We start from the raw sequence: 24,464 nt of genomic DNA on the forward strand, positions 1-24,464 counted from the left end.
TGATGTTTTTGGGTTGTTGTGCTGCCTCTGGCACTGGGTGCCTTGAATGTGTGCATGGCATCATGAAATCATGAGATTACCAAGGCATTTTGTAACGCAATGTTCAACCAATTGTCAGATCTGAAATGTTCAACCAAATGTCAGATCTGGGGAGATCTGAAAACAGCACTTGAGAGAAGGCACCCTTCAAATGTGGAAGAACTGGAGCAGTTTTCACAAGAAGAGTGGGCCACACTTCCAGTGGAGAGGTTTAGGAAGTTCATTCATGGCTATAGGAAGTGCTTTACTGCAGTTATTTTGTCGAAAGGCTATGCTACCAAATGTCAAGTGTCGTGAGTCAAAAATTTGGTCAATGCTGTTTCTTTTTATTTTCTGACTTAAAAGGACATAATAAGTTTCTGAATCAAAAACAAATGTTCTGTAATATTATCCGTGAAATAAAGAATTATGGAGATAAAATACTTTTGAAAACTTGAACTTTTTTTTTCGAGAAAATTGCGAGTTATTTGAAAAAACTGCAAGGGTGCAAATAGTTTTGGCAACGACAATATTTGGTGGATTATCAAGGAGTCGGTGGAATATTATCAGGAGCTTGGTGGAGTATCATCAGGGAGTAGGTGGCATATTAATTATCAGGGAGTCGGTGGAATATTATCAGGGAGTAGGTGGAATTTATATCAGGAAGATGGTGAAATATAATCAGAAAGTCACCGGAATCTTATTAGGAAGTCGGTGGAATATTATCAGAAAGTCGGTGGAATATTATCAGGGAGTTGGTGGAATGTTATCAGGAAGTCGGTGGAATATTATCAGAAAGTCGGTGGACTATTATCATAAAGTCAGTGGAATCTTATCAGGAAGTCGGTGGAATATTATCAGAAAGTTGGTGGAATATTATCAGAAAGTTGGTGGAATATTATCAGAGTTGGTGGAATGTTATCAGGAAGTCGGTGGAATATTATCAGAAAGTCGGTGGACTATTATCATAAAGTCAGTGGAATCTTATCAGGAAGTCGGTGGAATATTACATCAGGAAGTCAGTGGAATATTATCAAGGAGTCGGTAGAATATTATCAGGGAGTCGGTGGAATATTATCAAGGAGTCGGTAGAATATTATCAGGGAGTCGGTGAAATATTATCAGGGAGTCGGTAGAATATTATCAGGGAGTCCTGGAATATTATCAGAAAGTTGGTGGAATATTATCAGAAGACGATGGAATATTTTCAGGAAGTCGGTGGAATATTATTAGGAAGTCGGTGGAATATTATCAGAAAGTCGGTGGAATATTATATCAGGAAGTTGGTGGAATATTATCAGGAAGTCGGTGGAATATTATCAGGAAGTCGGTGGAATATTATCAGGAAGTCGGTGGAATGTTATATCAGGAAGTCGGTGGAATATTATATCAGGAAGTCGGTGGAATATTATCAGAAAGTCGGTTGTCTCCATGCCACTGCCTTGTTTGTGCAGGGCAGTCACATTGCCAATCGACAGCAACGACATACACATTTCTATAAAGTAGTACTATTTAGAATGTTAGATCGTCTATAAAGTATGTACAGGACCATTACAATGTGAGCATGTCTATATAGTTTGTACTGCAATATTTGTAAATCAGTAGTGGAACAGTTAATAAGGCACTCTTGTCACATATTCTTGACAAAACACTTTAAAACCAGAACTTACCATTACATCAATTTAGTCACTGAATTAGCTTCAGCAAAGATTGTACTCCACTTCAAATTCCCCTTCTGTACCCATATCATTCCTCCTGAACTCGGGGAGACTGCTCGTGTTCAACACAACACAAATTCTAAGAATAAAAAGAAAATTCCATGCAATAACAATGAAATTCTCCAGCATGTAAACACATTTCTAAAAAAAGTAAAGAAACAATCAATGAAAACATTTTAAGAAATGAAAAAGGATGTAAGGATGTTCCTCCAAAAAGTATGTAAACAAGGTATGGATGGTCACAAGAAATGATCATGTGAAACCATCCCAACATCTTTTTTCGAATAATGGTTGTCCCTACACAAGACACTAAGGGTGTGTGTGTGTGTGTGTGTGTGTGTGTGTGTGTGTGTGTGTGTGTGTGTGTGTGTGTGTGTGTGTGTGTGTGAGTGTTCGATATCACTTTTAGCAGACAAACAAACCGTACTCACACACCACCCAAGAGTTCAAGCATGGAGCAAACCGGAAGTACGTCAGAGGGCAAAGATTAATTCAGGCTTGACTTCCCACATACACCATTACTTCACGAGATCATGGCCTTTACAACACAGGAATGAGCAGCAACCAAATGGTGATGACAAGGCCTTCTTTGTTTCAACACAAAAAAAGGGTTCCATGCTTCTGCATGCGGTTGTTCCATACTTCCGCATGATCTATAAAAGTGTGGCAGTTGGTTTTGGCTTGATAAAGCTTGTGGATCACAAGTGGAACGTCACCTGAGGCTGACTCTGCTCATTCCTGTTTGCACCAAATTGGAAAGTGGAGTTGAGGTCTATTCTTTGGTTTGCTGTGCTTTTTTTTATTGTTAAAATGGATAATCTCATGGCGATTAATGTCGTGTCGCATCTATTGGGTCAGAAGGACTTAGTTTTGGATTATATATATATATATATATATATATATATATATATATATATATATATATATATATATATATATATATATATATATATATATATATATATATATATATATATATACAGTACTAGCTGAGGTACTTGGCATTGCCTGGGATAAATTTCACATTATTTCCCCAGTTTAAATAAAATAAAGTTCAAGACAAAAAGTTGAATTTGATTCATTGTTTTTTTTCTAAGGAGATTGTCTTTCTTGCAATGTTTCTGTTGCTTTGGCTGTTGCATGTCATTCACGGTCAGCTTCAAGGCGTGATTGTCTTTCTTGTGAGCTTTCCTGCTTCCAGGTTTCTTTGTTTTTTTTTCTGGCTGCTGATGTAGCTCTCCCCAAACTTGCCTGTTTCTTTGGTGGCATGGTAAAGTTGTTGGGATTTTCTAAAACTGCAAAAAGCATTGCCACATTAACTTCCTGTAACAACCATTACGCACGTGACGAAACCTGATGTGGCAGAAAATGACTGGACCGATTTTCGGGAAAAATGTACCAAAAATCTGGAATTGTGCCAAATTGAACACTTGTTCATGTTGCAGGTACAGTCAATGCAATGGTGTTGCAGATCCTGTGTACTACACACTCCTTTCTTGGTAGCCCGAGGTCAAGTGGTTTTCTTGGTAGCTCAGTCCCAAGGTGGTGATGATTCTTGGCTTACTTCGTTGCGGGTTTACTTCGTTGCTGGCTCTCGTCGTCTCGCTCCTGGCTTCAAAAGCAGGCTGCATCGAGTTCTACATCTCAACCACGCATGGACAAAGGAAAGTCCTCGCCTTCCTTTTTATTAATGTTTGTACAAGTGCGATCTGTGGTGCCGAGAGTGGGTTACGTTTTGGTCTTTATTTCTCACTCGCAGAGTACCCACCCTACAGGCGATATTGTTCCAAGCATGCAACACGTTCTTCTGATGCATACCTTTATTTGGGCAGTGTATAGGCAACTGACAGTTCTGTATAGGTAAAAAAAAAAATACCCCAGGTTACATGCAGGAAGCAAAAACATACCCACTTTATAATTCCAAACACCTCACTGCACTGGAAAATGTCGAGACAGGAATACTGCACTGTTATTCGTGGAAACTTGTAATACCCTCTCCCACCTGGAGGTGGCGCTTCACGATACACATTTACATCGAGAATTTATGTCCCCTCCCCTCCACCTCAAGACCACTGGCAAAGATATAAACACACCTATACATTAACCGAGGTCATGCTGATTCTATGTAGCAAGTCTGGATGTAAACAGTCCAGAACTGCAGGAGTACAGCGACAAACAATCACACACCGGTCCATGAATTATAGTGTAAGAATTTGGAATTCGATTGCACACAACATACAGGTTCCTTCAGCCAGCTATGTCGATAAGTGCTTGTTCCCCAGAGAGCTCACTTTCCATTGTTTAAATGTTCAGAAATCGATTAGATGCGCTGCGGATCGATTTAATAGTTAGGGAACGAACAATGGAGACATCCCTCCCCCTCTTCTGCGAAGAGCAAGAAGAACCCTGCCGTCCCGTGACTCATGATGTCAACAACTCCCTCCCACCCGTGGCTGAGCGGGAGGATGGAGCACGAGGGCATGAGTCATGAGTCACGCTGGGAGCGGGGGAAGGGCAGGAGAAGGATAAGAGGAGATCTTTTCTTTTTTTTGTGGGCAGAGTTGGAGAAGGGAGTTGAGAGGAGCCGTTCAGCAGACCTTCGGGTCCTGTTTGGCTTGGGTTAGGGTTGAGGCCTTCGGAAGCTTTTTGCTTCGGCTGGCTCAGTGAGCTTCGGCTGAGGCCTGGCTCGGGAGGAGGCTTTTTGCTTTGATGGTTCCATGAGCTTCGGCTTCTGCTTGGTTCGGGAGAGCTTTTTGCTTCAAGCTGCTTTGCTTGGAAGCAAGTTAAGCCGGTCGCTCGGCTCGAGCTGCGAGTGGTGGCTTCTTCTTCTTGGTTCGTGGAGCTCTTTGTTCTCCATTTTGGTTCCCGGCTTGGTGCGACTCATCGACCTCTTCGTGGAGGTGGTTCCTCGGGGAAGTGACGCAGACGGGAAGGATCGGCGCCTCTTCTCACCAGCACATGTTGAGAAGTGCGAGAGGATTCGTGGGAGCTCGGGAAGGATCGCAGCTCATGGCGATTGGATCCAGCTCGCTCTCCCTGGAGCCTGGGTCCGAACAACTTGAAGACCACACGAGGTAGAGAGGTTCGAGATAGGTTCTGGGTTTCAGCTCACCTGTCCTCTGAGCTGGAGCTCGTTATTAAAGGCCTCTGCCACCATTTCTTGGGTGTGTGTGTCTGTGTGTGTGTGTGTGTGTGTGTGTGTGTGTGTGTGTGTGTGTGTGTGTGTGTGTGTGTGTGTGTGTGTGCGTGTGTGTGTGCGTGTGTGTGTGTGTGTGTGTGTGTGTGTGTGTGTGTACGTGTGTCCGTGGGCCCGTCTAATAAGTCGGAAATTGTTAAGTGCTTTGTGTGCTGTAAATGTTTGCATTGCATTTCGGATAGACGGTCGTAGTTCTTTTGTCGTGCTTTTGTTGCTTGTATAATTGCATACGTGTTTTGCCTTGTTTAATTGCATACGTGCTTTATTATAATAAATGTCCTTGTGTGAATGTAAACCTGTTCGTTGCATCCATTCCCCCATTGAAATGCCATCTTGTATTGCGGAATATTAGTTGGTTTGTAAATAACCGATAAATAGAATCGGGTCCAACGGGACTGCGCGGTAATACCCCGCTCGGTTATCCCAAAAGGAAGCGAGCTGCTTAAGCCGCTTGTTTCCAAGCGGTCCCGTTGAGGTACAATCTCTCGGTAACCAACCCGCGTGAATAATTAGGTAAATCGAAGATTTGGCAATCGGACCCTGTAGCGCGGGTAGAGTGCGGACAAGGTTGTGGTGTGGTTAAAAACACACCCGTGGCTGGTTTCCGGCGTTGATCCGGAAAGCCGTGACTGGATTGTCCGTTCGGTGGGCGAAGCTGTGGTGGAGTCTGCGGGCCTACGGGGAAGGGCATGGTGGTGTGGGAGTGGTCGGAGTGGTCATCGTATCTGCAAGGAATATAAGGTGTGCGCGCCGCCTGAGGCGTCGTAGTAATGCTGGAGTCATCCGGCTCGTGAGTGTGCTAATACGCAATAAAGGAGAGCCACGGGCAGAGTACGCTCGCGCTCGTGCTTGTGCACCACAGCCCGGCTCGACTGTTCCTCCGCATCGTGTCTGCCTGCTAAGCATCTTCCATTCAGTACATTACAGTTGGCTGACGAGGATCTTCGGATCGGCGTGTGCAGGGCGGCAAGTAACCCGTGCGGTTCCAAGCTACGGAGCCAAGGGTCTCGCCAGCACGAGCATGGCAGAAGGTCGGGGCACGGCGCACGGACGCGTACCCGTGTTCGGGGGAGATGAGTTCGAGTTGTTTTCTGAACAGTTAGGTTGCTACTTTCGCGCGAATGATGTAGAAGATGAAGAGAAACGCAAGGCGATCTTGCTCGCCTCGCTATCAACGGAGCACTACCGGCTGCTGAGTGATTTGGTGGCTCCAAATAGACCCAGTGATGACGGGCTATCGTTTCAGGACATCGTGGCGAAAATGAAGACCCACTTGGCGCCAGAGAAGTCGTTACATCTCGCGCGGTTCCAGTTTGATCACCTCGCTAAGGGTGGCGAGGAGCGCGTTGCAGACTTCGTAGCACGGGTGAAGCATTCGGCTGTGCCGTGCAAATTCACAACAGAGGAGCGTCCGGCACGGCTCAGAGATCGTTTTATTTCTGGTCTGCGAGACGCAAAGATGGCAGCAGCCATCCTGCGGTTGACCGACATCACATTCGACTCGGCGGTCGCGACTGCTTCGTCTGTCGAGCAGACACTCACGGATGTCCGCACCATTGCTGGCCAGGACGTAATGAGTAGCTCCAGCTGGGGCATGTCAGCTAATCCCGAGGTCCACGCGGTGACCGCACAAGTGCCGCAGGTCGCGCAGCCCGGAGTCCGCGTGATGGCTCAAGTGCCGCAGGTTGCACGCGCGCCTGGCGGTGCGGGACGAGGGCGCGCACCGCAGCACGGTCGCACCGGGAGCGAAGGGGCTTTCCGGGGGTGCTGGGGGTGCGGGGGTCCGCACCTGCGACAAATGTGCCCATATAAGAACACCGTGTGTTTGCATTGTCACAAGGTGGGACATTTGAAGCGTGTGTGTCGGATGGCGGGGGCCTCCATTGGGGTCTTGGATGACGAGGTGCGGGAGGACCCCAGTGACCTGGAGATCGGCCTGCAACCGGGGCATGGCGATGCCGGCGAGCCGGAGCAGGAGATGCAACCACGGTTGAGTCTGTTTTCCGTTGGTTCGGAGATGACGACGCCTTTCACGGTGGAGGTCGAAGTGAATGGCGAACCGACCGTGTTTTGCGTGGATACCGGGGCTGCGGTGTCGGTCATGGGTGAGCAGGCGGCTCGTGGTCTTCGCGGTATTCGCCTGGTCAAGACGGCCTTATCGCTGTACACGTACACCGGTGAAGCGATTGCACCGCTTGCGAGGGCCGACGTCTCAGTGCGCTACCGAGATCGACGCGCCCGGCTCTCGGTGTTCATTGTACGAGGGGAGGGGGGCGGGGAGGGGCCCGCCCTTTTGGGTCGGGACTGGCTGGCGCACCTCGGACTGGATCTCCGGTTCGTACCTCCAGATGTGCCAGTGCTCTCTTCGAGCCCTTCGTCGAGTACCGAGGGCGAGGCTCTGGCGGCGGGGGCCACGTCGATGCAACGGGAGCGACCGTTCGTTGCTGCCTGCGGCGGTGATGTGCGGTTCGGGAGCGGCGAGAGCCGTATCAGCTCTCGCGATGAGTTCCCGCGCTTCGCTCGCGATGAGTTCCCGCGCTTCGGCAGCGTTCGGGAGGCAATGCGCGCCGGTGTTGTTCAGGCAGCTTCAACAGGTGGCGGTGAGCCCGTGGCGTTAAAGGGAGTCGCGAGTCACAACATCGAGTCGACAACCAAGAAACGGACTCGTGATGTGGGTTGTGGGTTGTTGTTCATGGCATATGTGTTTTTCCTTGCTCTAGTGATGCAGTTTAACGTTGTTGAAATAAATGCCAGCGGTTCCCGTGTGAGAGTGGATTTAGCGGAGATCAGTCAATGGGATTTGTATTATGATCAATGTGATGTGGGGGCTTTGGGAGCGGTGGTGGCGGTGGTGGTGAATAAAAAGGTTGGGTTGGCCTTCCATTGTCCTGGGCCGCAGGTAGTTGCTTTGTCATGTGCTGGGATTTTATCAAAAGACCGCGCTGTACGGAAAACTGAGTTTGCAATGCTTCGAATGATGTTCGTAGTGATTTATAACGAGCCTATGATTGAAGTGTGGTTTAAATGGAATTGCTACCGTCTGGCTGCCGTGTGGGTCTCGGAGATCGACTCGGAACCAAGACTGGTGCACTAGTCGGCGTTACCCCCACCTCTGGTTGCGAGCGCAGCTCTCTGTGTTCGCTCAAGGCCGTTTGGACGGGCGTTGGCGTCTCAACTGGTTGTGGTGCGGGGGTTGTTTTGGAGCATTAGGTGCGTACAGCCAGCGGCGCTGTTCAGCGCCCCCGGCCAAGGTCGATCGAGGCTGGCGCTGGCGCCACGGCTTCCAGACAGCGGGCTTCCGGCCTCGAAATGTTTATCTGTGTCGGGTCTGCCTGGGGGGAGTGGGCCGGAGGCGTTTGATGGTGCCGGGGGAGGTTGGCTCGAAAGATCGCCACGACCTCGGCGAGGGCCATGTCAGCATGAGCCGCCTGGGGGCGTTTCCGCTGTGTAGGGCTGCTGTGCTTTTCGCCTTGCTGCTTCATATCGGTAACGCAGCCAGAGTTTGGGAGGTGCTGTGTCTTTGGAATCTGGTCGTGGCAGCTCCATTAACTCGCTTTCACGCATTATATGATGTGGTGTGCTGTTATACTTCGCTGTTTTCATTTTATTTTCATGGTTATTATACCGATGTCCTTCGTGCTGTTTATGCTTCTTATAATGGTGATCATTTAATAATCATAGTTTTAGGGGGGAGGAGTGTGGTGGAGTCTGCGGGCCTACGGGGAAGGGCATGGTGGTGTGGGAGTGGTCGGAGTGGTCATCGTATCTGCAAGGAATATAAGGTGTGCGCGCCACCTGAGGCGTCGTAGTAATGCTGGAGTCGTCCGGCTCATGAGTGTGCTAATACGCAATAAAGGAGAGCCATGGGCAGAGTACGCTCGCGCTCGTGCTTGTGCACCACAGCCCGGCTCGACTGTTCCTCCGCATCGTGTCTGCCTGCTAAGCATCTTCCATTCAGTACATTACAGAAGCGACCGCTATTGGTTAGACGCGGTCGTTCGCACGCCGGCGGGCGAGAAATCTACAACAATCGTAAGGATCATTGCATACGAGTTTCCATATCCCTATTTCCCTCTTTGTGTCTTTTGATTCGCTTGCTTTGCTCCGAACTGCTCATCTCATCCACAAATAAACCCTTTAAAAGGTAAGAAAACGTGTTCGAGGAATCTGATTCCCATGCATGTGCCGTCAATTTTGGCTCATTTGGGCGACCTTGGGCAATGGTAGAGATTAGTAATAATTACATGCAATATGACAGCGTTTGGCCATTTTCCGGTATTAAAGGTCCCGGTGCTGAAGCATATCGTGTTTACCTTAACAGAGCCTCAGAAGTAACAATAGATTCATTCAAGCCAATCGTGAAACAATGTGGTCGTCAGAAAACTACCATACATCGTAAGCTGTGTTAAACACAAAAGTAGATGGCACTGACATAATCCGACTTTATCCACCCCATTCTCTGATGGCATTGTGGCAGAAGTTTCCAGGGGAAGGAAATTGTCTTCCCAGTCAAAATAAAAAGCAGGAATTTCATTTTGCTCACATGATGGTTCACAATTGCCTACATTTTTTCGAAAGTAAACCTTTTCAAATAGCAGTAGGTACTCTGAGGTGCAGCACCTTCTTTGCATCATGCTATAAGAGAAGTTGACATGAAATCCCTCTGATTTCGATTCAAACTTTGAAACTAAAAGCTGGAACGTTGATTGATATTTTCACTCTATTCTGAGCAAACAACGATAAAAGAAAATAAGCCACATCCAGCAAAGATTTTTTCCCACCACGACCTCCCCTTCTTCCACTCCCAATGTCAATCTCTTTTTCGTGTGCAGGATGCATTTGGTGTAAAGGATCCATGCAAGGGGGTGCTTCCCTGCTTCACTCAAGAAGTGTTTGGGTGTGTGTGTCGTTGGTTGTTGATTTTACATGAGGGTTTCAGAAGGTGGAATGGAGCCCTCCCTGGTCTCAAAGTATCCACCATTGTGTTTGCGTGTACACGTGGTGTTTCAAAAAGATTGATACAACTTTGAATTCCTGCCATTTCTTTGTTTTTTGACCTATATCGTTTTCATTTTCAGGGTTTGGTGGTGTTATCGTGGTATTCATTCCCTGGCATTTCTATCTCCGTAGCTCAAATATGCCATTGACAGTGAAGCAGAAGACAAAAGTGGTGGCTCAGTGGTATGAGACAAAATCATATCGAGACACCCGCCTGAGGTTCTGCCGGGAATATGACCTCAGAACACATGATGGACCCACAAATTGTGCCATTGAATGTCTTGTGAAACATTTTGGGCACAAGGGTAGAGTGTACAACAATAGCAAGGGCAACAGTGGCAGGCCAGCATCAGTAACCAAGAGCCAAGCCAACATCGACGCCATGCGGGATTCTGCAGTGGACAGTCCCATAAAGTCTGACCGCCAGTGCTCCCAGGAGCTAAGCATCAAACCAACATTAGTTTGGCGTATCCTCATGAAGGAACTGAAGCTTTTCACATACATCATCTTTATTAGGCATAAACTGAGTCAAGATGACATGAGAAGGAGACTTGATATGTGCAATTGGCTCAGTGACAGGATGGAGTGGTACCCAAACTGGATCAACCTAATCTGGTTCAGTGATGACGCCCATTTCCACTTGAACGGTACCATCAACGACCACAACAACATTTTCTAGGAGCAGAACTATCTAAGGAGATCACTGAGAGGTACCTGAAAGGGCCTAAGGTCACATGCTTCTGCACTTTCAATGCCAGATGGGGAACGTTTGGGCATTACTGATTTGAGAATGACAACAGCAGGACGGTAACGATCAATGGTGAGCGCTACTGGGCCATACTCCAGAAGTTCCAAAACGATCTAACCCAAAAGGTCACCCAAAACCAGCTAAGCATGACTTGGTTTATGCAGGATGGTGCACCCCCACATACAGCTGGTGATACAATCACTTTTTTGCAGCAGCTCTTCAGAAACTGCCTCGTTGCCGTGGGTACCGCTCATGACTGGGAACCCCATAACCCAGACTTGAACTACTGATTCTGGGGGGCTTCCAAGGGCTCTGTCTATGCCAACCGCCCTGCCACACTGGATGATCTGAAGCAGGAGGTGTCAGACTACCTCCAGGCAGTGCCACATGAGACCGACAGGAAAGTTGGACAGAACTTTGGAGTCAGTATCAATGCCTGTCTGAACCACGGAGGGGCACACAACAATAACGTCGATTACAAGGATTTTGCGTAAATGCTAATTTCAGACCTTGGGCTCTCACTAACTCTATCAATGACTTACTGCAATAGCAATCAGTGACAGAAAATACCATGTCATAAGCTTTCAATCAATGTTTGGTTTACATTGCTGAGGTTTCTCTTTCTTTGTAAATAAACATTTAAAGTTGCATCACTCTTTCTGAAACACCCTGTATATTGAGTGTGTGCACATGTGCGTGTGTATATATTTCTGTGTGTGTACGTGTGTGTGCACGCAAGTTGCTGTTGTTGGCTGCTATCTCCACACGTGGGTGTGTTTCAGGAGATGGAACAGAGACCGACCAGGTCTCGAAGTATCCCCCTCCATCATCTACGGAGAATGTGTGTGTGTCTCCAAATGCTTTGGGATCAGTAAGAGGCCAAAAAGGCGCAAAAGAGAGAGATTGTGCAGGCTGGACATAACAGTGCTTCAAGCACTGCTTCACATCCACAATGTTGCAGGTTCGATTCCTATTGCCTGCACTGTCATAGTTTTCTTTTTTCCTGTTATAACATCATTTTCCATTATAAACTTTGTGTATGGGATCATCCATGAGCTTTAGTCAATTGGTGAGGATTGGTGGTGGGGCTGAGGGTGCAATGGGGGTTGAGGGGGTGGGAGGTCGGGAAGCCAAAGGGACAAAAGCCAAAAATGCATCTAATGGAATCACAGAGCAAAACATTACTTAAAAATGAATGATAAAGTGTGAAACTTCAATTAAATTCTGCAATGTTATGAGCTCTGGTTTGGGCAAAGAAGGCCAGTAATGAATCCACTAATGAGATTCCGTCGCTCTGCAATGATGGCGAGCTGGAAAGGCATGTCCTACAGCGAAACGGAACCCTGCCTGCTGCTAATGAGTGCTATGATTTTAATCAGCCCTCGTATGGCCATTGTGGTGCACTTAACGCTCGCCAGGCCGACAGCTTTCTTGGCTAACACGCTGCGATGAAAAAGCGTTCCTACTTTTACTTTCAAAGTGTGTTCGATGTGTGTCAACCCACTGCCTGGGGAATATGTTTTTATCCAATTAGCTGCAAGACAGGGAATGAAACAAGTGAGAAATAGAAGGCAGCAGATAACATTCCACTACCAAATGTATCTGCAAGGGGAGTTATTGGAATGAGATACTTACATAGTTTAAGACTTGCCAAAGTGTGTGTGTGTGTGTGTGTGTGTGTGTGTGTGTGTGTGTGTGTGTGTGTGTGTGTGTGTGTGTGTGTGTGTGTGTGTGTGTGTGTGTGTGTGTGTGTGTGTGTGTGTGTGTGTGTGTGTGTGTGTGTGTGTGTGTGTCGTTGGTTGTTATCTCCATATGCAGATTTCAGAAGGGAAAACGGAGTCCTCCCAAGGCTATCCACCTTCGTTTCGGTAAGGGATCAGGATTTATGGACCAAGCCGTTAAGTTTTCTTGTTCTCAATATCACACTCTAACATTTCTTGCAGTATTCTGCATGGGTATCTAATTGGTGGAACCTTTTGAATGCCCCATGTAGACCTTTCCACATGAACAGTATAAACCATCGTTCTTAAACTTATTTTGTGCAATTAAATCATTATCAAATTTTGAATAAACCTTCCAGGTGCAGAATTTTGGATTGTGCAAATCATGGTCCAAAATTCTGCACCTGGAAGATTTATTCAAACAAACAAGACTCAACACGCAACACCATTTCTCCTGGAACTTCACCGGCTTTTGACTCGTCAACGAATATGTTCAAAAATTCTGCACATCATATATTAGCCAATGAGCATTTACTCCGACATCATATCACAAGCCTCATCTCAGTTTGTGTGGCTCACCATCCCCTCCACTCCCCTCCCCCACCACCGTGTGATTGAAAAGTTTCAGTGCTTGCAATTTCTCAGCTTCTGCTTGGAAAATCTGAAATTATTATTGAGCAGAAATTTGATCCAAGTTTTCTAACTCTTTTAAAAAGAACATATCAATTAAAAACACCTTTATAAATAAGCCATACTTTTGAATTTTTTTCTCGAACATCACCTATTCTTTTCCGATTTGAACTATAACGTGCCTCAAGACATCCGATTGTGAAAGGTGCGATTAACAATCGGGGAAGCATAGGGTTCTTACTGTTGCAGGAAGTGTGAGGAAATAGCCCTCTTTCAAGAGGATGGTTATAATGAGGTTGAAGGAACAGATAGATAATTTGCAGCAAGTAGCAGAATGTGAGAAATTTATTTTTAAAGATACAAATTTGAGGATGGCAAGTAGCAGAATGTGAGATAATAGTTGGTTACAGTTGTTGAGTGAGGTTTCAGAGGAGATTGGAAGTGGTGATGGTGCAGCGGGTGTCGGCAGGTGGTGGTGCAGCAGGTGCAAGTAGTGGTGAAGGTGCAGCAATAGAGATTGGTATAAATGAGGTATGGGAGACAGTTTTTGTGGGTGATGAGAATTAAGTATGTATATTCTTCATTCTGCAGGAAAGATCGTAGACATTGAGTTTAGTGCAGTTTTGAATGAGCGGGAGTGAGAGACATTGAAGGAAGGGTAAATGATATTGTATGGCCATGGAAGGAAGACGTTGGTTGCGGTACATTTAGGAGTAAATTATTTCGGGAAAGTTTACTCTGAGGTTTGGAAATATCAATACAGGATATTGGGTAAGTGGCTGAAAGCAAAGGGTTGTGAGGTCATGTTTTCTGGGATTCTCCCAAGATTAGGAAACAATATAGAAATTATGATTATAGCGATATCTGTCAACCAAATGGCTGGAAGAATGGTGTAGGGAGGAAGGTTTTACATTTAAGAAGCAGTGGGAATCATTTCGGGGACAAGGGGAGTGTTTCCGGAATGATGGCCATATGTGAAATAGAAAGGGGGGTAGCAAGGTTTGCAGTGGGAATTGAGGAAGGAATTCAGGCTTTTTTATAGGTCAGCAGAGGGTAGGGAAGCTATTAAGGAAGGAATTGATGATGTAATTGTGATGAGTAAGACCAGGCAGGAAAATAGAATTTCAGGAAGGGAAAGGTTAAATATATTCTATACCAATGCCAGAAGTCCTATATCTAAACCATGAACAGACAAAGGGAAGTCCTTACCTGTCTTTTTAATGTTTGTACAAGTGTGATCTGTGGCACCAAGAGTGGGTTATGTTTTGGTCTTTATTTCTGACGAGCAGAGTACCCAGCCTGTGGGCGTTTTATATATCATCCCTTTAGATCAGGATTGCTTTTAAACCCAGTTTGTAGATAAGCCCACAAGGGGAAGTGCAGTGTGAGACCTCCTTTGAAGTAACAATTCCAATATGGTGGAGGTGGTGGAGGTAGGGGAGTATTTCAGAGCAAGTAACAAAACATTGTGTGTGCAAAGATTCTGTTAAGGGTTAGAGTTCAGGATAGCAGGATAAGGCTATTAGATTTCAGGAAGGCAAACCTTGAGGGTATGAGGAGAGAGTTGGGTGATGTCGATTGGGAGACTCTAACAACAGGACAATCAGCATCAGAGAAATGGGAAACCTGCAAGGACCAAATATGTAGAGTGCAGAGTAAGTCCATTCCAATGTGGTGTAAAACTAGAAGCAGAAAGAGACCAGGGTGGTTGAGCAGTGAGATAAGGAACGCTATCAAGGAGAAGCAGAAGGCATTTATTTGGTTTAAAATAACAGGACTGGAGATAGATTGATATCACTGTCGGAGTAAACAGAGGCAAGTTAGCAAAATAACTGAGCAAGTCAAAAGAGAGTATGAGAAGGAAATGGCTGAGAATATTAAGCATAATAGCAAGGCTTTCTTTCTTAAAGTATATCAAGGTAAAAAAAGAACAAATGAGGATTAGTCTGGGCCCATTGAGGAATAGCACCGTGAGAGTGGTTAATGATGAAAGTAAGATGGGAGGCTTATTAAACAGGTATTTTTCTTCAACTTTCACACAAGAACTATATATATATATATATATATATATATATATATATATATATATATATATATATATATATATATATATCCATCGATTGGGACCATACTCGGTGCAGAGCGTTTGTGCTGCCGAAGCAGTCTCCTTGGCTATTGGGTACAATCATGGACAGGTTTCCACTCTGACATGGGATACCAGCATGCTGGCACTCATTTTGCTGACCTCAGAAGGATGACAGGCAGAGTTAACCCCACCTGTTACTAATTCAACAGCTGAGGGGGATTTGAACTTAGGATCCACGGATACCAAGCCCACCACCCGAAACATAAAGCCAACATGAGACACATATACACATTTATTTTTATATATATATATATATATATATATATATATATATATATATATATATATATATATATATTGTTGCAGGCCGGGGGTCAGGTGAGAAGACCACTAGGTGGGGGAAGCTATGTCGATTCTCACCAGACTCCCCGGAATTGTAGGCAGTCGGCACGCGGCACCGAAATCGGCACGCGAATCACAAGTAAATCTTCATCGGGTCTGGATCCCTTGTCCTCGAGTGAACCGACCATGGACCCGCGGTCTTCCCGAGAACCTCCCGGACTGACCACGGACTCTCTCGGTCAGTCGGCTCTCTCGGTCAGTAAAAAAAAGTCGGCTCCCGGACTATCCTCCTTCGGAGCCACTCGCGGATCCCGGGGTGTTCGCTCTGAGATCTCGGGTCATCGTGGACCGCACGTCGTGTCAGGTGAAGGACGGTACGCTATGGTAAATGAGATGAGGGTGCAAACAGGGCAGAGGGTACTGTGGATAATAGTGCTACACGCTGTGGTCGACGAGCCGAGGGGCAAGCACGTTTTTCGTACTGCGTGGGCATCGTGCTGGCCGTGTAACACGCTGTGGTGTTTCGAGCAGCGTGGGTGTCGTGCTGTGAAAAACACCATTTGTGCAGCCTCTCAAGAGGTATTTGTTCGCATGCCTTTCCAATGCAATTGGCAATTCTCCCCAGCTTATTGGAAGCTCAAATCGACAGTCCAGCACCTAGTGCACATGACTCGCCGCACATGTTGGGTTTCGGGCTCACCCGGGAGCGAGACTCTGGATACAGCGGATCCTTTACGGCGGCGCGGCAGTTTGCGCACCTTACTGCGAAAGCGCACGTGACTGACTTATCCCAGGAAAGAAAAAGAAAAGAAGAAGAGTGGGGATGAAATGAAAGGGGAAATGATTTAGTAACCCCAACTATTAGATCATCGCAACGCACTCCATTGTTGTCCCGCTAAACAAAAGGAAGGGGACTAACTACACGAATAATAATGGCATAACTGTCTTGGGACACCTATCTGTTGTATGCATGCGGTTCCGAGAACCGCAACAACAACATATATATATATATATATATATATATATATATATATATATATATATATATATATATATATATATATATATATATATATATATATATATATATATATATATTGGTGTGGGTCAGGGGTCGGGTGAGAAGGCCACTGAGGGCGGGAAGCTATGTCGGCTCCCACCAGACAACCCAGAATTGTAGGCCGTCGCACACGGATAATTCCATGACGCGGCGGGTCGCTTAAGCGGCCGTGGATGTCAATAACTCAACTACGTGACTTAGGGTCCTCCAGCTAGTTAATCCGGTTACCGAATTAATCATGCGATTTAATTACTGGGGAGCATGCCCTCGGTACGCCTTGTCCGAACTGGATCACTCTACCGGACCGGATCACTTTACCGGATCGGATGCAGCCGAGCGACACTGCCAAGGACGTACCAGCTAAAAACAACGGATTGTTGGGAATAAAGTCCCGGCTAATCAAGGATTCAGACCATGCTGGATCAATGAAGAAAAAGACAAAAAACGAGCAGGGAACTTTTCTAAAAATAATATATTTACAATGGGCTGAGGAAAAGTATGTGGTACAACCAATAGATTTATTGGGGTGTGCAGGCAGAGATAGGGAAGAAAGGTGTGGTGCGGCAATAAACAAACAACTTATGAAAGCGGGCGCAGAGCAGACCTAACCCGAAAATAATAACAACAATAATAATAATAGTAATAATAATAATAATAATCTTCGGAAGGCTTACTTATATAGACAGGTGCTAGGATACACACACACAGATACAGAAAACCCGAGGAAGAGGAGGTATTGCAGAAAGACATGAGAGATGAGGCTACGGTCTCTTGGTGCCTTTGTATAATTGATTGCCCGAACGAGCCACCAATACGTTTGGGGGGAATACTCCATGGTGCGGTACCCCCCTGAAAGCTGGCGTGTCGTCTCTTGCTTCAGGCAGCTCGTGTCGAGAATGTGGGCATGGAGAAGGGGCTTGAGTTGGGAGGGTGGAGTCAGAGCAAGTGAACGGAGTGGTAGGCGGGACCAGGTGGGGGTGGAGTCAGCGTGGAAGAGGAGGTGGAGTCGAAGTGATGACGACAAAAGGCGGAGTCGAAGTTCAGCTTGAGTGGGAGGTGAGGCAGGGGGGGAGAGAGAGAGAGAGAGAGGGAGAGGGAGGGAGAGGGAGGGAGAGGGAGGGAGAGGGAGGGAGAGGGAGGGAGAGGGAGGGAGAGGGAGGGAGAGGGAGGGAGAGGGAGGGAGAGGGAGAGAGAGAGAGAGAGAGAGAGAGAGAGAGAGAGAGAGAGAGAGAGAGAGAGAGAGAGAGAGAGAGAGAGAGAGAGAGAGAGAGAGAGAGAGAGAGAGAGAGAGAGAGAGAGAGAGAGAGAGAGAGAGAGAGAGAGAGACCCAGCCATCTGTCCTTTTATAAGCCCCGCGGAGCGGGGTGGGAGGCCACCCCGAATCGGGTGCTCTGATTGGCCCTGACCCTCTGCGTGGCCCGGCCGCAATGGCCAGAAACTGCAACATTCCATTTCCGGCAAGACGACTCCGCACTGTAGAATTGTCTCGCTCCGACCCCACGACATGATATGAATCACCCACGCCGAACTCTGCGCCATGAATCACCCTGCATGAACTTCCGGGCCATGCCGTGATGACCGGTCGAGAGTGGCGCTGGTCCTGCATGCCTGCTTGGGCGCCCCGACCAGCGCTGGTCAACACGCCTGCTCTGTGTGCACCACGTGGCCCGAGCTGTACAAGATGCCTCTGCCCGATCACACCTTTGCTGGCCGTAGAGGCGAAAAGACGTTCGCTGTCCGTGAGGAACATCCGTGGCCACCAGCGAGGACCAAAAGTACGATGTTTTGGCGAACCCATGTACAGTGTGCATAGATCTGCCATTACACATGTGGCCAGCACTCATGTTCGCTCAATTCTGCTATCGTGTGCGCGGGGCTAAAACCGATCGATATAATTAGTCCAGAAATGGGTTGAAAAGTATGTGCCGCCCGTATCGTGCACAACGTGGCATGGTTGCCATTTTACTATTATCGGCCTCTGACGATGCAGCTCTTGGCACCAAGCTACTAGCCACGCTCTTGTCGATATTGGGTCATTTGCTTCTGTGTTGTGCAAAACACCATCCGTTCAGCCTCTTAAGAGATGTTCATTTGTATACCTTTTCAATGCAACCAGCAATCGCCCCCAGATCATCGTAAGCTCGAGTCGATCACCTCGAGCTGCCAAGCATATTGTATAACTCGCCGCAAAAGTTGGGTTGAGGGATCGCTTGAGGATGGGAGCTCTGTGCTGTGGATGCTCATGTGGTGTTTGAGCGCCCTTTCTAAGGTGCTGTTTCTTCCGTCTCCTCGGTACGTGTTCTGTGCAGCATGGGCGTCGTGCTGGGTGTGTTTCCTCCGGAGGGGTGTCCAGCATAATGCCTGCTTGGCCTATGCTGAGGACCCATCTCACAATGAGGGGCACACATGGCTCAGATTTACCTCAGGAATAATCAAAAAAGAAGAGTAGGAATGACGTTAGAAATGATGTAAGCAAACCCAGCTATGAGATCCTCGCAATATACGCCCCTGTTGTCCTGCTAGATAAAAGGGATGGGACTATCTACATGTATATTAATGGAATAACTGTCTTGGGACCACTGTATGTTGGATGCATGCGGTTACGAGAACTGCAACAATATATATATATATATATATATATATATATATATATATATATATATATATATATATATATATATATATATATATATATAATGAACCAAAACGTTATGACCACCTGCCTAATATTCTGTTGGTCCTCCGTATGCCACCAAAACAGTGCTGACCCGCCGAGGCATGGATTCTACAAGACTCCTGAAGGTGTCCTGTGGTATCTGGCACAAAAACATGAGTAACATATCCTTCAAGTCCTGTAAATTGTGAGGTGGAGCTGCCGTAGATCGGACTCGTCGATCCAGCACATCCCACAGATGCTCAATCAGATTGAGATCTGAAGAATTTGGAGGCCAGGGCAACACCGTGAACACTTCATCATGTTCCTCAAACCATTCCCGAACAATGTGTGCAGTGAGGCAGGGCGCATTGTCCTGCTGAAAGAGGCCACTGCCATCAGGGAATACCATTGCCATGAAGGGGTGTACCTGGTCTGCAATGATGTTTAGGGTGGTGATACATGTTAAGTTGACGCCAACATGAATGGCCGGACGCAGGGTTTCCTCGCAGAACATTGCCCAGAGCATCACACTCCCTCCACCGGCTTGTCGTCTTCCCACAGTGCATCCTGGTGCCATTACTTCCCCAGGTAAACGGCGCACACGTACACGGCCATCCATGTGATCTAAAAGAAAGCGGGACTCATCGGACCAGGCGACCTTCTTCCCCTGCTCTAAGGTCCAGTTCTGACGCCAGCATTACCATTGAAGGCACTTTTGACGGTGGACAGGGGTCATCATGGGCACTCTGACCGGTCTGCAGCTACGCAGCCCAATACGCAACAGGATGTGATGCACTGTGGATTGTGACACATTCCTCCCGTGACCATCATTAAAATTTTCTGTGACTTGTGCCACGGTAGACCTTCTGTCGGTTCGGACCAGATGGGATAGCCTTCGTTTCCCTCGCGCATCGATGAGCCTTGGGTGCCCAACACCTTGTCGCCGGTTTGTGGTTTGTCCCTCCTCGGACCACTGTCGGCAGGTACTCACCACTGCTGACCGGGAGCACCCCACAAGCCTTGCCGTTTCAGAGATGCTCTGACCCAGTCATCTGGCCATAACAATTTGTCCCTTGTCAAAGTCGCTCAGGTCTTTGCTCCTGCCCACTTCTGCATCCAGCACATCAACTTCAAGAACTGACTGGTCATTTGCTGCCTAATATATCCCACCCCTTGACAGGTGCCATTGCAACAAGATCATAAATGTTATTCACTTCACCTGTCAGTGGTCATAATGTTTTGGCTCATCAGTGGAGCGATATAATGTCTACATATATACAGTATATATATATATATATATATATATATATATATATATATATATATATATATATATATATATATATATATATATATATATATCATCCTTGCTGAGGCATCACTGTCAACATGCCATATGTTTCTGTTGAAATCAAACCATCAATTTTAACCACAATAAAATAATATATGTTGAGATAATTGTGATTGGCTACATAAAAATGGCAGTTTAAACTCTCGTCAAAAGACTTGTCCCTCAAAAAAAAATGACAAAAATAAATCGCTCGAACATTTTGTTATCTCTATCTCGTTGCACAAGGGAGCCGTGGCCCCAACTGAAATGGCAGTTGTCTCTGGAAGTTAGCCTGTCTGTGCAGCAAGGGAGTAAGGTAATGAGGCCATCTTTCGTCGTGCAGCTTCATATCCAACACTCCTTGTGCCTTAATTACGAGCACGCAGAGTAAAATCAATCAGAAAATAAACATTGACAAATATACTAATAAAGGCGGGCGCAGCGTGCTGGCTCAAGTCAAAATTCATCTTGGAACATTTTAAAAATGCAAATGCAATAATTCTTGGATATTAAAAACAATTTTGTACAGAATTGTTGTCAGGGTATCCGAATGTCGTGTGATCGCAGGACGTAGGTAAGAGGATGTGATAGGATTTTTTGCAAGGTGAGATCATAAACAGTATTATATTATGAGCTTCAAACAGCATGCGATGTTTCAGCAAATGAAAGAGTTTAATCTTCAGCATTCAGAATTACCAAAGGAGTTATCCAAAGGGTAATATGAACTATGCACAAATAAATGTAAAAGATGCTCAGGCATTACATGAGATGAATTATGATGAAACCAGTGAAAGTATGTACAGGTGGGTGGTAAAATATTCAATCGGTTGTTTGTTGACATGTGGTTTGCAACACAGCAGTGCCTTTAAAACATAGTAGAAGTGTGTTTAAATGACTATTACACTTGTTATTATTACCCTCGCCACAGGAGAGGGTACTGAATTTGGATCTGTTCGTTTGTTTGTTTGTTTGTCCGTACAGAACTTTTGTATTTTTCTCCACAACTGCTTGTCGGATTGAGACAACATTTTCACCATCGGAGCGACTTCTCATGTAGAATATTGGATTGATAATTATGATGTCATAGGTCATGTGGTGTGGCAGCCACATTGGAAAACGGAAAAACTTTGGACCTCTGTATCACTCAAACCGCACCAAGGAAAAAAAATTAAAACTTGGAACATGGCAAATAATCCTCATAGGGAATAAGTGTGATTTTTTTTTAATGACATCATAGGTGCCTTCATGATGACGTCATAATTGCACATGTAGAACTCTATATCTGATCATATGAAATTTTTGAGGGTCATCAGGGGATAAAATGGTCCACAGAAAAAAAAAGTGATATCATCTGTCACGTGATTCGGCAGCTATATATATGTATGTATATATATATATATATATATATATATATATATATATATATATATATATATATATATATATATATATATATATATATATATATATATATATATATATTTTAATCCTTCAAGAATCTTCCTCTCTGAAATGGCTCAACAGATCGAGGTGAAACTTTACAAGCATGACTGCCTATCCATGAGGAACAAAAGGTTCACACATACGATGTCATAGGTCACATGATTTGGCAGCCATATTGGATTTACCCTTAAACCTATGTTTTTTTAAATCTTCTTTTCCAGAACTGCTGGAATGATCGAGGGGAAACTTCACACAAATGTTCTCCAAGGCTTGGGGATACCAGGGAATTTACAAATGATTGATGTCACATGGTCTTGTAGCCATATTGGATTGAGCGAAAAACTTAAAAAAAATTTCTCTTGAACCGCTTAATCAATCATTGTGAAACTTCACAATTATGGTCTAGTAGTGATGGGGAATGCAAATTTTAAATTTCAACCTGATCAGATGCATGGTCTGGCAGACAGAATTATTTAATTTCTTGAATGTGGGTTCTTTTTCTGTTTGTTTTAATAGGCTCACTTGGCTGTGCCTGGATGGGTTTGAGGGTAGAGGAGTAGCAGCTGAAACACAAATCCTATCCAGGTTCCTCTTGATGACTCAATCTTTGCTTTTTTGGATTCCTTCTGATTCCTTCATTGCAGTACTGTACCTATTTGGTCTGCCATTTCATTTGAATTGAATTTATTTTAATCCCATTCTGAAATCAATTGAATAAAAATAAACGTCAATGGTCAGGGTCAGGTGTCCAATCAAAGCGGGGTTGCATCAAAGCGGGACGTCTTGGGACCCGGTCATCACTGCCAGCAGCTATAAAGTGGCTGTTCTCGTTATGTCTATTTTTAATAATGTAACACACCACACAAAATACACGACACAAAACTACAGGAAGCACACTATGCAAAACTACACAAACACCGCACAATACACCACCCAAAACAGGTCCTCGTGAGGATCTACAATCTCTGATTGCTCTTTTTCTTGTTGGTTAAATTGATTTTGCCTTATATTTTAGGTTTGGAGATTTGGGTGGCACCGCAGTATCTGAATGCAGACCAAGATGTTGGGGAAGATATTTAAGAATTCACTGTGATGAAGCATGGACTGGTGGGCAAATTAAGGTGTCTCTTGTACCTGAAGGATCTTCGTGAGCCAGTTTGGCTTTTATTGACAGGTCGATTGTGAAATTGAATTATCTTGTGACAAGCTTATTTTCAGAAAACTTCAAATCCAAATCCTTAATATTGTTGCGGTTGAGGAAATTCGCAAACCACCATTCAGGTCCCGTAGGTGAGATATCTCTGTAAGTACATGTGTAGTTAGCCCCAAACCCATTGTTTAGAGGGAATAAATATGATTCATTCGGGCTGCGACCCTTTAGATAGCCGTTTTTCTGTTCTATCTTTATTTTGAACCAACCACATCTCAACTGCCATCACACAACAACCACCAACCGCAACGCCGCTTCACAACAACAACAACGCCAACAGCCACGACCTTTACCTTCACAACTCGCTCCCGCAAACATCGCATCACCGCCATTCCAAGCGTCACCATGGCCATGGACCACCACTTTAAACCCTCCACCACCTTCGCCTCTCCTTCTGCGGCCATTCCCGCACCGCTTGTGGGCACCGAGCGTCAGGCTGTCCTGGACTCGTACAGGGCGCACGCCGAGCCGCGGGTACAAAGTGCGGCCTTTCCGAGGAGAAGTCGGATCAGGAATGATACACGCCCACTTCTGATCCATCCAATCAGCAAGCGCGGGGCGGTTTGGCCCCGCCTCCAGGCGCGTCGGAGTAGAATCGATATATGCAAATTCGAGGATCAGGGGAGATTCACGCCCCTTTTTCTCCATCCAATGGGCGAGCGTGGCTCCACCCCCGAGCTCGTTCTGATCCAGAAATTTGCATATGGGTTACCCTACACCACTATAAAGCGCCGAGCGTGGGGCGAATTCAGTCAGTTTGGGTCGGAAGAGTTCGAGGAAGAGTTTTTCGGTCAAGGCGAGTTGGAGAAGAGTTGAGAGTTTTGGGTCGGAAGCAGTTGGAGGCAGTCGGAGTTGGAGAGGAGTTGGAGTTTGAGTTGGAGAAGGGTTGGAGGCAGTCGGCTGAGGAAAATTGCGGAGGGACCGGATACCTCGGGTCCGAGGCAAGGAAGACGGCGGTCGGCGACGAGGTCGCAGCGGAGTCGCTCGTCGTGGGACCCAAGCAAGCCAGCTATCCTCTTTCCCCAGAACATCAACAATTCCCCCCTTCCCCCCCCCCGCAGTGAGATAGTGCGAAAAGGGGGCCCCGCTCCCACCCCACTCCAAGCAGTGCCAACGAAACCCGCGAAGGAGCGTGGAGTCGGGGAACCACCGCCACATTTGCGGCTCATCACAAGACACGGGTAGGCTCCACCCGGAGTCGCGGCCCACAGGCCCCGTCTGCCCCCTTGTCTTTGAGGGTGGCCCTTTTCTTTTGCTTTTCAGTATATGTGTTGTCTGCGCCGTCTGTAAAGTAAAACTGTGGAAGTG

General features: G+C 46.1%; 2 long non-coding RNA genes across 2 annotated transcripts in view; one reads left to right on the forward strand and one right to left on the reverse strand.

Moving 5' to 3' along the window:
* Positions 1 to 24,464, reverse strand: part of LOC147028378 (uncharacterized) — a 63,548-nt gene that overhangs the window by 32,406 nt on the left and 6,678 nt on the right. The window lies entirely within an intron of this gene.
* Positions 8,652 to 24,464, forward strand: part of LOC147028380 (uncharacterized) — a 28,082-nt gene continuing 12,269 nt past the window's right edge. Inside the window, exons 1-2 of the long non-coding RNA XR_015057550.1 lie at positions 8,652 to 8,964; positions 11,461 to 11,639. This is a non-coding gene — a long non-coding RNA (uncharacterized LOC147028380). The remainder of the gene's footprint in view (positions 8,965 to 11,460; positions 11,640 to 24,464) is intronic.

Source organism: Eptatretus burgeri, chromosome 4, assembly GCF_056783735.1.
Source record: "Eptatretus burgeri isolate ZD-2024b chromosome 4, Ebu_testis_v1, whole genome shotgun sequence".
Classification (NCBI taxonomy): domain Eukaryota; kingdom Metazoa; phylum Chordata; class Myxini; order Myxiniformes; family Myxinidae; genus Eptatretus; species Eptatretus burgeri.